Below are 15,661 nucleotides of genomic sequence, written 5' to 3' on the forward strand. Positions count from 1 at the left end.
ATGATAAGTGCAATGAAGGAAATCAAAAAAGATAAGGAGATCTAACATGAAGAGAATGTCATATTATTTATTTATTGTAGTGAAATGCCATTTTAAATTGGGTGATCAAATGCACCCAGGAGGAGGAGGTATTTGAAAAGAGACATGGGTGAAGTAAGAGAGCCATGCAAAGGCTGGGAGAAGACCATTCCAGGCAGAGGATATCGTCCTGGGAGGGGAACAAGGTTGGCATGTTCAAGACAAAGAAAGGAGGTTACTGTGGCTAGAACAGAGCAAGAGTAGAAGAAAATGAGCCAAGGACTGGATTTATATAGAGCCCGTGACCATAGTAAGGCATTTCAAGTAGATTCTAATATGATGGGAAATCACTGGGGAGTTTTGACATAGAGGATGATGTGACCTGATTCATGTTCATAAAAGATCACCCTGGGTCTTTTGTGGAAATAACACAGTCTGGGTAGGAGAATTGTGACTGTACTTTAAAAACTAGAGCTCTTGTAGAACTTGCTGATGTATTGAATTTACAGCTTGGTTGACGAAGAGAAACTAGCAATGACACTTAGGTTTTTGGTATGAACTACTGACGAATTAATGGTGTTCTCATGCTATTGAGATGGGAAAGATTAGAAGATGAGTACAGCAGATGTTGGAGGCAGAACCAAGAGCCCTGATTTAGACATAATGATATATCTATTGTGCAATAAGGACAAATGTTCTGAGGGCAAACAGATCAGACCTGTTGGAACAGCATTCATTGTAGATGTGAGTTCTCTACTGCCTGTCACTCTCTAGGGTAGCTTTACACCAGATGCCAGATATGGAAGGGGACACAGGACTTTGGGATGTGAGGCTTTTATGCTGAATGATTAGGGAAGAATCAAGTTTTTTCCTCATATGATGAAAGGACAGGCTGTAATAGCAATATGATACAGTAGAACCATGCCCTATTCCTATCCTGCCAGTCCCTTTTCTTATATGATCAGGGGCCAGGACATAATAATGATTTGATTTAGCATAATGTTGTACCACCCTTATTCTGCCACCTCCTCTTCTAGTGTTACAGAAATGAGGGGAGGATCCAAGCTCTGTGTTGCAGCTGTACAACACAGAAATTTAATAGCAGTATCTGCCACATTGTAGTTTATGATTGCAGAAAAACTAGCATGCCCTATCTGGGCATGCTTGAAGGGCTGAGGTCCAAGTCCCATGGTTGACCAGGATTGATTGTCTAAAGCACTGGCCTTGGCCAGTTTCTATGGAGATTTGTAGAAGGCCAATTCCCTCCCTGCAGGGAATAATTCACGAACAAATTAACACTTCTTAGTCAAAACTTGGATTGAATTGATAGTGATGGAGTGGTGCAGTGTGCTTGGGCTCTGAAAATACTCTGAATGTAGATTTCCTAAAAATCTTGCTGGTGGGTTGGCTTTAGTATTTGAGGGGGAAGACTCAAGGAGGAGGTATAGGTTTTTTTTTTATCCTGCACAACTTACTTAATAGTGTTGTCATTGTGTCATTGACAGAAATAAGTAAGATTGAAGGAATGTGCAGTGTGGTGGAGGTAGAGCCAAGAGTTGTGATTTAGAAAAGCCTAGGAGCCACTCAAGTAGAAAATAGACAGCACCTGGAGTTCAAGGGAGAGATCTGGGTTGCAGACACAAATTTTGAAGTCATCAGCATGTAGGTGCCTTTGAAACTCATGAGACTATATCATTTTAGGAGCAAATACAAAAGATAAAAGGGCTGCAAACTGACTCTTGCCCAGGTGTGTCAATATTTAGAAGTCTAGAACAGATGCTTTTTCCCACTTCTATTCCAGGCAGACTCTTGGCTGCCCACACTAGGCAAAGAAGTATATTCAAGCATAATGTACTCCCAAAATGATACTTGTGATTCACTGCTTAAGGCAGGCTTGAGGTAGACCTGATGCATCGTGTTCCAAGGAAATGGGGGAATATTTGTATAAACACAGACACAAAAGATGAGAAAGATAAAAAAAATTAAAACTACAGTTGTCTCCCTGCTGTTATAAAAATAATTAACTGTCAGCTCAACAAGAAATTGACAAAAGACCACATTTTGCCTACTCTTTCAGACATTTCACTTACACTTATATTTTATTTCAAAGCTTTTTTTTTTTTTTGAGACAGAATCTCACTTTGTCACCCTGGGTAGAGTGCTGTGGCATCATAGCTAACAGTAACCTCAGTCTCTTGGGTTCAAGCGATCTTTTTGCCTCAGCTTCTGGAGTAGCTGAGACTACAGGTGCCTACCACAACACCCAGCTATTTTTAGAGATGGGGACTTGCTCTTGTTCAGGCTAGTTTTGAACTCCTGAGCTCAGGCAACGCACCTGCCTTAGCATTCCAGAGTGCTAGGCATAAGCCACAGCACCCCACCTTCCCCTACTTTTTTTTTTTTGAGACAGTCTCACTCCATTGCCCCAGGTAGAGGGTAGTGTCATCATCATAGCTCACTACAACCCCACCTCAAACTCCTGGCTCAAGCAAGAGATCCTCCTGCCTCAGCCTCCTGAGTAGCTGGGACTACAGGAGCCTGCCACCAGGCCCAGCTAATTTTTTTTTTCCATTTTTTGTAGAGACAGAGTCTTGCTCTTGTTCAGGCTGGTCTTGAACTCCTGAGCTCAAGCGATCCTCCCACCTCAGCCTCTCAGAGTGCTAGGATTACAGGCATGAGTCACCATGCCTGGCCTATTTAAAAACTTTTTCAGCATGACTTGTTTTTCTCTTGAAGTCAATATTTCATCTTATCTTTAATAAGCTTGTATTTTACTATTCTTTCCTCTTAAATTACAGAACTCTTAAGTTATTGGGCATTTGCTTCACATGGTATATCTATTTTCTGCTTCAAGTTTATCTAAGTTTCTCAGATCAATGTTTCAAGTAGGGAGGAATGATTTCCACTACAGATCACTGTTATATTCTTTATTACTCTAAGGAGAAATCATCAAGGAAATTTGAAAATGCCATTGACCTTTCCTCTGCTTTTGAGTCTATAGCCAGGAATTGGTTATAGCCTAAGCTAAATGAACTAGGCATTAAATTATGATTTTTAACAGTTAATTAGAAACCAAAAGAGTCTTGGTTGATGGCTGGGAATGGTGCAACAGATAAAAATGTCTAACAGTAAAACGTAGAAAATCACTCACATCTGTCTTTGTGTTAGCTTATTTTCTTCCCCCCCCAAACAAAAGGATCTGTGGGTTTTGAAAAAATAAAAAACAATTAAAATTTTTCTACTGAATTTGAAAATTTATTAGGACCAGAACAGAGGGTGCCAAAAACATGTATAAACATTTTACAAAAGGAAAAATCTGTATTAAAATTGTAATACTCAAGTCATGTTCAACTTCTGCAATTGCAAGAGGTATTCAAACATGAATTTTATTCACCTTTTGTTACCAATATATATTTAGTATAACATTATTAGTGCAGTTTTTTTTTTCTTAAAATTCATATAATTTTTTTGGCACCCTTTGAATAAGGGAAAGAAGAATTACTAAGGAACTTCTGGAAAATAAGCTATGGATAAAAAAGGATGTGATGAAAATATTTGTTGCTCACCCAATATCCATGTTCTCCCCCACATTGCTGAGCTCCCTCGCTGTGGATGGGACAATGAGACCAGCTCTGGCCAGTGGGAAAAAAAGTTGGCACTTCTGGGTCAAACTGTTTAAGATCCTGGGCACAAATTCTCCAGTTCTCTTATCCTATGCTTTGGTCACCTGGAAGCCATATATGAAGATTGTGGCCTCACAGCATGGAAGTATAATCAGCTTCATAAACAAAGATGCCTTTTTGTATTTCTCTTATGTTTCAAGTACCTAGGACAGTAAGATTGGTTGACCAGAACTTTATACCTTTCTGTTGCACTGATACTCCCTTTACAGATTTCTTTTCCCCAGAAACAGCAGAACCTCCTTGACCACCTGTTTGTCCAGAGAAGACAAATGACATTCCACCACCAACAGTGCCCAAGGACCTGCTGAGCAATATTCTCCCCATATCCTACCTGTACACAGACTAAAAAATTTTCCACCATTTTTTGATAAGCACATAACTTCTCACTGCACTTGTGTGCCCTGCACTGTGCACCAAACACGTAATGATGGTTACTCATTTCATACATTATTCATTTCATCTCCAGAAAACCCCTGACCTTGTTGGTCAGAGGCAGATTTGAGGTGGTCTATTCTTCCCACCTCCTGGATGATGCATCCTCTACAATAAATCTCTTTTCTTCCTTGGCAATCCCTGTTGTCTCAGTATGACTTTCTATTTGGTGAGCAACAGAGGGAACCCCTCTTGTGGGTTCATTAACAGAAGAAACCCATGTCACCGAATCTGTACATGAAGACAGCAGGCCTGGAGAGTTAACTGACCCACAGTGGAATTCGTGTGACTATGAAATAAGTCTCTGTTGTATTATGCTACAGAGATTTAGAGTTTTGTGTTTTCCCATTATCTATGCATATACTGATATAAAGGCAAACCTTCCTTAATAAATTATACTAAACAGATCAATGAAATATAAAAGAGCTCATAAATCAACCTACGCATACTTGTTTAGTATATGCCAATGATATTGTAATCAGTGGATAAAGATTAATGGTGCTTGTCTCAGCAAATTAACTCTAAACTTAGTGGTTCAAAATGACAATAATCATTTATTATCTTGGGGATTTGCTGGATCCGACAGGGCACAGTAGAAAGAACTTGTCTCCACACCACTATGTCTGGGGCACATCAAATGCTAGGGGCTGAAACCCTCTGAAGGCTCATTCACTCACATATCTGAGGCTGACACTAGCCATGGCTGGGGGCCTTGCTGGGACTATAAGTTGAAACACCCATATACGGCCTCTATGCATACCCTGGACAACCTGGGTTTTAAGGGTGAATGTAGCAAGAGAGAGAGAGCCAGGAGGGTCTAGCTGACTTGCCTTTCCTGACCTAGCCTCAGAAGTCACACAGTATCACTTTGGTTATGTTCTTTTTTTTTTTTTTTTTGTAGAGACAGAGTCTCACTTTATGGCCCTTGGTAGAGTGCCGTGGCCTCACACAGCTCACAGCAACCTCCAACTCCTGGGCTTAAGCGATTCTCTTGCCTCAGCCTCCTGAGCAGCTGGGACTACAGGCGCCCGCCACAACGCCCGGCTATTTTTTGGTTGCAGTTTGGCCGGGGCCGGGTTTGAACCCGCCACCCTCTGCATATGGGGCCGGCGCCTTACGGACTGAGCCTCAGGCACCGCCCTGGTTATGTTCTTTTTGATCAAGGCAGTTACATATGTTCACCCAAGTTTAAATGAGGGGACACAGACCCCACTTCTCAGTGAAGTGTTAATGTCATGTTGTAAGAAGGGAATGAAGAATAGGATACATACACAACCATCTTTTTACAATACAATCTGCCACAGTAATTTGTTTTTTATGGATCTGATATCATTTTTTTGATAAGCTGAATGAATGCTCTTCTACTACAGAGATGAGAATAAAAAATATTTTTATATGCAGATATTGTTTAAACAGATTTTAACTCTGTTAAACTCTGAAACTCTAGCTAGTAATTGCATAAAAGGAAAGGTATGCATAAGCCAGTGTTCAGCACACCCCCCTGGGTGAAGGGCTCAACTACAAATTGAACTTTATTTTAGAACTGAAAATGATGTAACCTAAAAATTTGTACCCTCATATAAATTTGAAATAAAAAATAAAAAAAGGAATTTTTTTGGTAGACCTTCCTCAAATTATAAACTAGTACAGTAGCACCTTCATAGTTGACTGCTCTTCATTGACCACCTCCTTTTTTTTTTACCTGTACAACGTTAAGTAATTTAATATCTCAAATAACAAAAAGTCCAAAGATAAAGTAGTTGCAGAGGTGGTTAATTTGGAAGCACAGTTCAGATGCTGTCTCTCTGCATCCTGCAGTCCTCAGTGTGATGCTTTCATCCCACGCTTGTCCTTTCAAGGTCATGAAAAGGCTGCTTGCTCCAGATGAGCTCCAAACATCATCATCACCTATCTTCACTGAGAAGCAACGGGAAGAGGGAAAATACCTATCTTGTATCAATTTTTAAGAACAACAAAAATGGCCTGGCACAGTGGCTCATACCTGTAATCTTAGCACTCTAAAAGGCTGAGGTGGGTAGATTTCTTGAACTCAGGAGTTCAAGACCACCCTGAGCAAGAGCATGACCCCATCTCTAAAAATAGGCAGGCATTGTGGAGAGCACTTGTAGCCCCAGCTGCTCAGGAGACTGAGGCAAGAAGATCAATAAAGCTGGGAACCTGTAGCTCAGGGTTAGGGTGCCAGCCACATGCACCGGGGTTGGTGGGTTCGAACGTGGCCCAGGCCTGCTAAGCAAACAAACAAAAACAGCCGGCCTTGTGGCAGGCACCTATAGTCCCAGCTACTAGGGAGGCTGAGGCAAGGGAATCGCCCGAGCCCAAGAGTTTGAGATTGCTGGGAACTATGATGCCATAGCACACTACCCAGGGCAAAAGAGTAAGACTGTCTCAAAAAAAAAAAATCCCAAAAGTTCTCCATACTCCCTGTTTGTCTCATTAGCCAGAAAGCAGGATTTCACCTTCTGGGACAAGGAAACACTATTCAATAGCACAAAGCAGCCATACATAGTTAAGACTAAAACAATAATAATTAGCAAGGAAGGGAGAGAAACATGGCTGATGGTCAGGCAAATGAGAGTGTCTAACCCACACTCAATTCCTATGTGCTGTACCTATTTTGTTTATCTTGAAGATTTCTATTTTGCTCTACTTCTGTGTCATTAGCTATTTCTGGGTCATTATGACTTTTAATTGATATGCTTTTCATTAAATTTTTATATTTGGTAGATTCTTTCCTAAATATTTGAAAAAAAAATTCCAAATTACCTGAGAATTAGGATTACAATCATGCATCAATTAATGAAGGGGCTATGTTCTGAGAAATGAGTCATTAGGCAATTCTGTCATTGTGCGAACATCATCAAGGGTACTTCAACCTAGATGGTTCAGCTTACTACATACCTAGGCTATATGTCACATAGCTAGGCTGTTTTGTCATTGTGCAAACATCATCAAGGGTACTTCAACCTAGATGGTTCACCTTACTACATATCTAGGCTACATACCTAGCTATATATTGCTTCTAAGCTATAAACCTGTACAGCATGTTACTGGACTGAATGTTGTAGGCAACTATAAACTAGTATTTGTGTATCTAAATATAACTAAATATTGAAAAGGTACAGTAAAAATCTGGTATTATAATCTTATGGGACCACCATCATATATGTAGTCCACTGCTGACTGAAAAGCTGTTATGTGGCACATGACTGTACCATAATAAATTAATCTGAGTTAAACAGATGTTTTTGTAATACCGCACCTTTCCATAAAGGAAAATGGCCTGCCTCTAACCCGTGTTTTCCTTTATGTCTGAAAGTTAATTTTTATAGTTTTTACTTTAGTTTTTAATTATAATTTTTTGGTTTATTTTATTATAAGAAGTCAATTTCCTTTTTTCTTTTCTTTTAGAGACAGAGTCTCACTTTGTAGCCCTCAGTAGAGTGCCATGGCGTCACAGCTCACAGCAACCTCCAGCTCCCCGGCCCAGGCGACTCTCCCGCCTCAGCCTCCCAAGTATCTGGGACTACAGGTGCCCGTGACAAAGCCTGACTATTTTTTGTTGCCGTTCAGCCAGGGCCGGGTTTGAACCCACCATCCTCGCTGCATGGGGCCAGCACCCTACCCACCGACCCACAGACACCACCCCAGAAGTCAATTTTCTTGATCTGCCATTTTTATGGCAGAGAACCCATTTTTTGATGTGTCAATTACCCCCTTCTGCAGAAGTTGCTTATCAAAGAAATATATTTAAAATAATAATAATGGGGCAGCGCCTATGGGTCAGTGAGCAGGGCACTGGCCCCATATACTGAGAGTGATGGGTTCGAACCAGGCCCCAGACAAACTGCAAAAAAAAAAAAATAGCTGGCGTTGTGGTGGACGCCTATAGTCCCAGCTACTCGAGAGACTGAGGCAAGAGAATTGCCCAAGCCCAAAAGCTGGAAGTTACTGTGAGCTCCTCCTCTAGCAAGGGTGACAAAATGAAACTCTGTCTCTTTAAAAAAAAAAAAGAAGAAGAAGAATGAATTGGGAAAGGAAGTACCATTTCAATAAAGTGGTGATATTCCAATATCCAAAGTTCTTACAAAAGCTGAATTGGAGATACCTGCTCATGCCAGCTAATTTAAGTATTAGTAAGATAAAGTGGAAGAGGTGGTAAGACAGAGATTCATGGGTCATGATGAAGTTTTGAGACAAACTGTGTTATGGTCCATTACTTCACTCCCCAGAAACACAGACAACGTTGTTTATGATTCAACTTACTTGGCTGATCAGTGTTACAGGGAGGGCTTCGTTTGTTTCTGTCCACTAGGATTTTATGTTTCTTGAGTTTTGTGTATCTCCATACTTTTGTAATGAGCCACATACTAAGATAAGCACTGATCTCAAACCACTGAGAAAGTGACAGTCTGATGAATGTAGATGTGACTGATCCAATTATTTACCCCCCACCCTTGTGAAAGAGTTAAGTAAGAGAATAAAGATAAAGATATTAGAACTTACACGAGAACTTGCACACATGGAGGCAGAAGTTGAAAATCAAGACCATAATAGCAACAAGCATAAAAATTCCTTCCCAACATATCTACTATTCTTTGGCTTTGAAGTCACTAAATTCACATTTAAACTAATATGTATTTCATTTTAATTACATTAATGTAATTTTAAGGACTCAAATCTATTAAAGTAAAATTAAGTTTTCAAGCCATTTAGGCAATCATATATGTATTTACACATGTATACGCATATGTATATATGAAATCTTTAAACAGGCATAAAATTCTCAATAGAAATAAATTATAAGCAATAAAATAAAAATTAACCTTAACTTACTGCATTGTTTGCTTTTTTAAATAACTAAAACAAATTCAAACTTTATCAAAATTTGTTCATTCTTAACACAAATGATTCTGTCGGTGCATATTTTTCTTCCTCATGCTAATTCAGCAAACCCCGAGATTTGCTTCTCCATCTGTGGTTAAATACATAGCAGTATAGGCAAGTAAAAATGTTTAAAATAAAGGTCTTACATCTTGGTGTCTGGTTATTTGAAATCAATATGAATTCTGTGTTCCACCTCATTTTAAATAGTTTCTATAAAGTGTTTATCATGGTACAATGTTCCTTTATCTGCTTTGAGTTGGTCTGAGTTGAATAGATAAAATACACCCTTACTCGAATACAAATGTCCAACATTGTAATTAAACCATTGTTACTTGAAATACTTTATACATGAATAATTCTCTTTTTCAACTGTTGAAGCCTTGCATTTCAGTATGTTCTACACCTTCTGTATCATCACCTGAAATTTGCAGGCAGGCATTGAAGATACTTCAGCTGTTACAATACTTTTTATCCCCAAGTTTGATAAGCCACCTCTGATTAAGCCACATATAAATGCTAAATACTTAGATGCATGTTCTAAATACTGTTTTCCTGCAGACATCTGAGTAAGCAGACGAAATTTATTGTCTTGAAGTACGTAGATGCCCTGATGATTTGTCCTTAGATTATCGATTTGTTTCTTGAATACTGTAGTCCAAAAATCTTTACAAATGAACTTCATGATATCTAACTCATCCTTGAATCTTGCAGTATCTTTTGTAAACCTAAAAAGATCAACTTTCTATCAATCCTTGTCCCACTCGAAACCCCATGTTTTCCAGCTTAGTAATACATCGTCTATTTTCCACCTCCCCCTGCTCCGCGGACTTGTACACTCCAGACACCATCTCGTTATGGAGAAGCAAAAATAACGCCTCGTCCGCCATTGCCTGCTTATTCTTCGGAGCTCCGGGTTTTGGCTACCGCTTGGGCCAGGCCCGGGGGTTCCGGCCGAGGCCGCGGCTCCCGGAGGCCACGGCCCACTCCCTTGTTGCTAGGAGACCAAGGAATTCACACCGCTTCCCAAAGGCAAGTACTGAAGTGAGTCTGGTCGCGGGCAGAGTCCACCCCCCGGGCCACCAAGCCTCAGGGCCGAACCACGGAGTAAGACCGACCACCTCCTTAAGTTGACCTAATTTTCTTTTTTTCTTTCACGATTATCATTACTTTTATTTTATTACTTCTTTTCTTTTTATTAAATCATAGCTGTGTACATCAATATGATCATGGGGCACCATACACTTGGTTCATAGACCATTTGACACATTTTCATCACATTAGTTGACATAGGCCTCCTGGCATTTTCTTAGTTACTTTGCTAAGACATTTACATTCCACATTTACCAAGCCTCACATATACCCTTATAAGATGCACCACAGGTGTGATCCTTTCAATGCTCCTCCCTCTACCCACCTCCCCCCTCCCTCTCCACCCTTTCCCCCTTCCCCCTATTCTTAGGTTGTAACTGGGTTATAGCTTTCATGTGAAGGTCCTAAATTAGTTTCATAGTAGGGGTGAGTACATTGGACACTTTTTCTTCCATTCTCGAGATACTTTACTGAGAAGAATATGTTCCAGCTCCATCCATGTAAACAGGAAAGAGGTAAAGTCTCCATCTTTCTTCAAGGCTGCATAGTATTCCATGGCGTACATATACCACAATTTATTAATCCATTCATGGATCGATGGGCATTTGGGTTTTTTCCATGACTTAGCAATTATGAATAGGGCTGCAATAAACATTCTGGTACAAATATCTTTGTTATGATGTGGTTTTGGTCTTCAGGGTATAAGCCCAGCAGAGGAATTACAGGATTGAATGGCATCTATTTTTAGATCTCTAAGTGTTCTCCATATATTGTTCCAAAAGGAATGTATTAATTTGCATTCCCACCAGCAGTGCAAAAGTGTTCCCTTTTCTCCACATCCACGCCGACATCTCTGGTCTTGGGATTTTGTGATATAGGCTAGTCTCACTGGAGTTAGACGATATCGCAAAGTAGTTTTGATTTGCATTTCTCTGATGATTAAAGATGAGCATTTTTTCATATGTCTGAAAGCTGCGAGCCTGTCTTCTTCAGAGAAGTTTCTCTTCAAGTCCCTTGCCCAGGCTGTGATGGGATCACTTGTTCTTTTCTTGCTAATGCGTTTGAGTTCTCTGTGGATTCTGGTTATTAAATCTTTGTCAGAGACATAAACTGCAAATGTCTTCTCCCATTCTGAGGGCTGTTTGCTTGCATTACTTACTGTGTTCTTGGCTGTGCAGAAGCTTTTTAGTTTGATCAAGTCCCAGTAGTGTATTTTTGAAGCTGCTTCAGTTGCCCGGGGGGTCCTTCTCATAAAAAACTTGCCCAACCCAATTTCTTCAAGGGTTTTCCCTGCACTCTCTTCTAGTATTTTTATAGTTTCATGTCTTAAGTTTAAATCTTTAATCCAGTAAGAGTCTACCTTAGTTAATGGTGAAAGGTGTGGGTCCAGTTTCAGTCTTCTACAGGTTGCCAGCCAGTTCACCCAGCACCATTTGTTAAATAGGGAATCTTTTCCCCAGTGAATGTTTTTAATTGGCTTGTCAAAGATTAGATAATGGTAAGTAGATGGATTCATCTCTTGGTTCTCTATTCTGTTCCAGACATCTACTTCTCTGTTTTTGTGCCAATACCACACTGTTTTGATTACTATTGATTTGTAGTATAGGCTGAGGTCTGGTAGAGTAATTCCTCCTGCTTTGTTTTTATTTCTGAGTAATGTCTTGGCTATTCAAGGTTTTTTCTGATTCCATATAAAACGAAGTATTGTTTTTTCAAGATCTTTAAAGTATGACAGTGGAACTTTAATAGGGATTGCGTTGAAGTTATATATTGCTTTGGGTAGTATGGACATTTTAACAATGTTGATTCTTCCCAGCCATGAGCATGGTATGTTTTTCCATTTATTAACATTCTCGACTATCTCTTTTCTTAGAGTTTCATAGTTCTCTTTATATAGGTCTTTCACATCCTTTGTTAGATAAACTCCCAAATATTTCATCTTCTTTGGCATTACTGTGAATGGGATAGAGTCCTTAATTGTTTTTTCAGCTTGACTGTTGTTGGTATGTATAAAGGCTACCGATTTATGAATGTTGATTTTGTAACCTGAGACGTTGCTGTATTCCTTGATCACTTCTAAGAGTTTTGTAGTAGAGTGCCTAGTGTTTTCCAGATATACAATCATATCATCTGCGAAGAGCAAAAGTTTGATTTCTTCTGACCCTATGTGGATACCCTTGATAGCCTTTTCTTCCCTAATTGCAGTGGCTAAAACTTCCATTACAATGTTAAAAAGCAATGGAGACAATGGGCAGCCTTGTCTGGTTCCTGATCTAAGTGGAAATGATTCCAATTTAACTCCGTTCAATATGATATTGGCTGTCATTTTGCTGTAGATGGCCTCTATCAGTTTAAGAAATGTCCCTTCTATACCAATTTTCTTAAGTGTTCTGATCATGAAGGGATGTTGGATGTTATGAAAAGCTTTTTCTGCATCAATTGAGAGAATCATATGGTCTTTGTTTTTTACTTTGTTTATGTGCTGAATTACATTTATAGATTTATGTGTATTGAACCAGCCTTGAGACCGTGGGAGAAAGCCAACTTGATCATGATGTATAATTTGTTTGATGTGTTGCTGGATTCTGTTTGTTAGGATCTTGTTGAATATTTTTGCATCTATATTCATTAGTGATATCAGTCTGTAGTTTTCTTTTCTTGTTGGGTCTTTTCCTGGTTTGGGGATCAGGGTGATGTTTGCTTCATAAAATGTGTTGGTAGTCTTCCTTGTTTTTCTACCTTTTGGAACAGGTTGAGTAGTATAGGTACTAATTCCTCTTTAAATGTTTGGTAGAATTCTGATGTGAAACCATCTGGTCCCAGCCTTTTCTTTTTGGGGAGGTTTTGTAGGGTTGATGTTATTTCCGAACTTGATACGGGACTGTTCAACATTTCCACTTGATTCTAGTTAAGTTTTGGAAGGTGACGAGCTTCCAAGTATTGGTCCATTTCCTTCAGATTTTCATATTTCTGAGAATAAAGTTTCTTGTAATATTCATTAAGGATTTTTTGGATTTCTGAGGAGTCTGTTGTTATTTCCTCTTTGTCATTTCTGATTGATGAGATTAGAGATTTTACTCTTTTATTCCTGATTAGGTTGGCCAAAGGTTTATCTATTTTGTTGACCTTTTCAAAAAACCAGCTTTTTGATTTATTGATCTGTTGTATTATTCTTTTGTTTTCAATTTCATTTAATTCTGCTCTGATTTTGGTTATTTCTTTTCTTCTACTGGGTTTGGGGTTGGAGTGTTCTTCCTTTTCCAGGTGCTTGAGATGTCCCATTAAGTTGCTAACTTCCATTAAGTTGCTTTCTTTCCGTTCCATTAAGTTGCTCCATTAAGTTGTTCCATTAAGTTGTTCTCTTTCTGTTCTCCTGAGGAAGGCTTGCAGTGCTATAAATTTCCCTCTTAGGACTGCCTTTGCAGTGTCCCAGAGGTTCTGATAGTTCGTGTCTTCATTGTCATTTTGTTCCAAAAATTTGGCAATTTTCTTCTTGATCTCATCTCTGACCCAGCTATCATTCAGCATGAGGTTATTTGACTTCCATGTTTTTGTATGAGTATGCTGATTCCTGTGTTACTCAGCTCAAGTTTTATTCCATGATGGTCCGAGAAGATGCATGGAATAATTTCTATTCCTTTAAATTTACTGAGGTTAGACTTGTGACCTAAGATGTGATTGATTCTGGAGTAAGTTCTGTGGGCTGATGAGAAGTATGTGTATTCAGTTTTGTTGGGATGAAATGTTCTGTAGATGTCTGCTAAATCTAAATGCTGGATGGTTAGATTTAAATCTAGAATTTCTTTGCTCAGCTTTTTGTTGGAGGATCGATCCATCACTGCCAAAGGAGTGTTAAAATCTCTGACTATTATGGAGCTGGAGGAAGTCAAGTTGCTCATGTCTGTTAGAGTTTCTCTTATAAATTGAGGTGCATTCTGGTTGGGTGCATAGATATTCATAATAATTGAAATCTCATCATATTGAGTATTACCCTTAACAAATATGAAGTGACCATTCTTGTCCTTCCTTACTTTTGTTGGTTTAAAGCCTATTGTGTCTGCAAATAAAATTGCAACACCTGCTTTTTTCTAATTACCATTTGCCTGAAATACGGATGACCATCCTTTCACCCTGAGTCTGTATTTGTCTTTTAAGTTAAGATGTGACTCTTGTAAGCAACAGATATCTGGTCTGAGTTTTTGTATCCAGTCAGCTAACTTATGTCTCTTTAGAGGACAGTTTAAGCCATTCACATTGATGGAGACTATTGATAAGTTTGGTGAAATTTTGGGTATCGAGTTTTTCAAAAGTCCAGTGGACATTTTTAATCTTTTCGCTATTGTAGAAGTTGGAGTTTGATCAGAAGTTTCTGAGTGAGTTTACGTTTGTAGTAGAGGATTGGGTTGGTCATTATGGAGGATAGGTCTGAGAATATCCTGAAGAGCTGGTTTGGTTGTGGCAAATTTCTTCAACATGTGAATGTCGTTAAAGTATTTAATTTCTCCATCATAGATGAAACTCAGTTTAGCTGGGTACAAGATCCAGGGTTGAAAGTTATTTTGCTTTAGGAGATTAAGAGTCGATGACCAGCCTCTTCTGGCTTGAAAAGTTTCAGCAAGAGATCTGCAGTCATTCTAATGTTCTTACCTTTGTAGGTAATGGCTTTCTTTTGCCTGATAACCTTGAGAATTTTCTCCTTCATGTTAACTTTGGTGAAGCTAATTATGATATGTCTGGGGGATGACTTATTGGGGTTGAATCATGCCGGAGTTCTGAAACTGTCTGCTATCTGAATTTCAGAGTCTCTAGGCGTGTCTGGAAAATTCTCTTTCATAATTTCATGCAGAAGGGCGTCTGTGCCCATCAATGCCACTTCATTGTTTTCCAGAACTCCTATTATTCGTATATTGACCTTCTTCGAATTATCACAGAGCTCTCTAACAGAGTGATCCGTTTTTGCTCTCCATTTCTCTTCCTCTTTGAGAGTTTGGGAGCATTCAAAGGCTTTATCTTCCATGTCAGAAATCCTTTCTTCTGCTTGGTCCATTCTGTTGCTGAGGGATTCTACTGTATTTTTCATATCTTTAAGGGCTGCAAATTCTTGCTCCAGTGTGTCTAAATCTTTGGTGGTTTTGTCTTTAAATTCGTTAAATTCTTTTTTTTTTTAAACAAAATCAGCTTTTATTTTAACTAAAAGTATAATAAAAATACCAGACATGAAAAAGGGTAAGAGAACAAATTTATATGTCTGCTTTTAACCAAATGTAAATTCGTTAAATTCTTGAGACAACTTCTGAATTTCTCCTCGGATTCCTAATTCCAGTTTATCAATCTTGTCTGCAATCCAAATTCTGAATTCGATTTCTGACATGTCTGCCAGTTGTTTATGAATGGGATCTTCAATTACATCCGCACAGTTCCACTCAGTTTTATGCCTGGTTGTATTGTTGCCCAAGGAGGGCTGCTGCACCACGCCTCAGGGAAGCGCCGCCCTGGTGAGGGTCACCCTCTGCTGACTGTCCTCACCTCTCTCC

General features: G+C 39.1%; 1 pseudogene; it reads right to left on the bottom strand.

Moving 5' to 3' along the window:
* Window positions 1–5,840: 5,840 nt before the first annotated feature.
* On the bottom strand, window positions 5,841–10,130 carry LOC128578120 (trafficking protein particle complex subunit 6B-like; annotated as a pseudogene).
* Between the last annotated feature and the right edge of the window lie 5,531 nt (window positions 10,131–15,661).

This window comes from Nycticebus coucang, chromosome X, assembly GCF_027406575.1.
Source record: "Nycticebus coucang isolate mNycCou1 chromosome X, mNycCou1.pri, whole genome shotgun sequence".
NCBI classification, from domain to species: domain Eukaryota; kingdom Metazoa; phylum Chordata; class Mammalia; order Primates; family Lorisidae; genus Nycticebus; species Nycticebus coucang.